This window comes from Bos javanicus, chromosome 11 (genome assembly GCF_032452875.1).
Source record: "Bos javanicus breed banteng chromosome 11, ARS-OSU_banteng_1.0, whole genome shotgun sequence".
Classification (NCBI taxonomy): Eukaryota; Metazoa; Chordata; class Mammalia; order Artiodactyla; family Bovidae; genus Bos; species Bos javanicus.
The window spans coordinates 79151570-79154373 of NC_083878.1; positions in this window are offsets into that span (position 1 = coordinate 79151570).

The window sequence follows — 2804 nt, forward strand, 5'->3', positions numbered from 1 at the left end:
TAAATTAAAGCTAAGTGACTCACTGAAGCATTTGCATGTTTTCAAAAGGTAATAATCACCCTAGAGGCATGCTTTTCTGGAATGAGGGAGGTTGAGAGAAGGACACAATAGACTATTGCTCTGTTTTTCTTGTGCCAATGAAATTGAAAGAAGAAAAAATAAAGAAGGCCACTGTTTAACCCATAAAGATGAAAATGGGGCAGAACTGGGGTCTTGCCACTCACAATTAGTGAGTGGACTTTGAAAGCGGTGGGGTTGGCTCCTTATATCTTCTGATAATTTCAAATCTGTTTTTGTGGGTATTGGACATGGAAGATTCAAGGGTAGGGTGAATTTTGGACATAAGTGGCCCATTTTTAATGCCCACTGCTCCATCATTAACCCTCCCACTCAGTCCTGGAAACGCAAGGCCCAGCATCTTCCATCTGCTCCACGTTACTTATGATGATGCCTCTAATTACGTCCAATTGAGTTGCTGTCGATGATTAAAGGTAATAGGTAATAATAACTTGGCCTCATCATTACCACCATTATTATTAGCTCATTGATTGCAATAATTTCTAAAATTACCCCTTGGAATAAAATATGTTAAGCACATGGTTTATCCTTTTTTAGGAACATCTGCTCTAAATGTGTGATAGTGGAGGATAGAATGTGTCTTACTCTGAAAGGAAAGCAAACAATGTTGACATTGGGAGTCTTGTCTGTGCTGGTATGAATATGTCGTGAGATAATGAGAGGAGGAAATAATGATCAGTCTCAAGTTCAGTGCTGGAATTAGAGCTGTTAAAAAAGGGGAAGAAACACATGCAGGTGTGTGTGCGTGCGAGTGCACACACACACACACACACAACCCAGAATATTCTGCAGCTACTGCAATCTCTGCTTCTTTGGAGAAATTCACGTCTTCAAAGTGGCCCAGATCTTGCCTTTCCTGGCCTGTGTGAGCAGGATATTGGGTATGTGATGGGTGGGAGGGAGGTTGGGGCCATGAATGCAGGTGGAGAGGGGAGTGGTATCTAGGGAATTCTTTGAGAAGGAGCCTCTTGCTAATTAGAGTGTTTTTGCCTTCATTCTGGAAATCCCACCATTGGCCTTTCATTCTTTTTTATTAAGGGTTGCCTTCTCAAGGCTCTTCTTTGGGAGAGAGAGGCTGGTGTGTGGGGCTCTATGGGGTGAGAACTCCATGTATTTTAGCTCATTAGACATGTCCCCCCTTTATAGGATTGAAAGTTCCAGTAGAGACAGACATTGCAAGTTCCTGCTGCTGGGAGGTACTTCAGTTCAGTTCAGTTCAGTCGCTCAGTCTTGTCTGACTCTCCGTGACCCCATGAACCACAGCATGCCAGCCCTCCCTGTCCATCACCAGCTGCCAGAGGCTACCCAAAACCACATCCATCCAGTCAGTGATGCCATCCAACCATCTCATCCTCTGTTATCCCCTTCTCCTCCTTCCCTCAATCTTTCCCAGCATCAGAGTCTTCTCAAATGAGTCAGCTCTTTGCATCAGGTGGCCAAAGTATTGGAGTTTCAGCTTCAACATCAGTCCTTCCAATGAACACCCAGGACTGATCTCCTTTAGGATGGACTGGTTGGATCTCCTTGCAGTCCAAGGGACTCTTAAGAGTCTTCTCCAACACCACAGTTCAAAAGCATCAATTCTTCAGCACTCAGCTTTCTTCACAGTCCAACTCTCACATCCATACATGACCACTGGAAAAACCATGGCCTTGACTAGATGGACCTTTGTTGACAAAGTAATGTCTCTGCTTTTTAATATGCTGTCTAGGTTGGTCATAACTTTCCTTCCAAGGAGTAAGCGTCTTTTAATTTTATGGCTGCAGTCACCATCTGCAGTGATTTTGGAGCCCCAAAAAATAAAGTCAGCCACTGTTTCCACTGTTTCCCCATCTATTTGCCACGAAGTGATGGGACCAGATGCCATGATCTTCGTTTTCTGAATGTTGAGCTTTAAGCCAACTTTTTCACTCTCCACTTTCACTTTCATCAAGATGCTTTTTAGTTCCTCTTCACTTTCTGCCATAAGGGTGGTGTCATCTACATATCTGAGGTTATTGATATTTCTCCCGGCAATCTTGATTCCAGCTTGTGCTTCCTCCAGCCCAGCATTTCTCATGATGTACTCTGCATATAAGTTAAATAAGCAGGGTGACAATATACAGCCTTGACGTACTCCTTTTCCTATTTGGAACCAGTCTGTTGTTTCCATGTCCAGTTCTAACTGTTGCTTCCTGACCTGCATACAGGTTTCTCAAGAGGCAAGTCAGGTGGTCTGGTATTCCCATCTCTTGAAGAATTTTCCACAGTTTATTGTGATCCACACAGTCAAAGGCTTTGGCATAGTCAATAAAGCAGAAATAGATGTTTTTCTGGAACTTTCTTGCTTTTTCGATGATCCAGTGGATGTTGGCAATTTGATCTCTTGTTCCTCTGCCTTTTCTAAAACCAGCTTGAACATCTGGAAGTTCATGTACTGCTGAAGCCTGGCTTGGAGAATTTTGAGCATTACTTTACTAACATGTGAGATGAGTGCAATTGTGTGGTAATTTGAGTGTTCTTTGGCATTGCCTTTCTTTGGGATTGGAATAAAAACTGACCTTTTCCAGACTTGTGGCCACTGCTGAGTTTTCCAAATTTGCTGACCTATTGAGTGCAGCACTTTCACAGCATCATCTTTTAGGATTTGAAATAGTTCAACTGGAATTCCATCACCTCCACTAGCTTTGTTCGTAGTGATGCTTCCTAAGGTCTACTTGACTTTACATTCCAGGATGTCTGGCTCT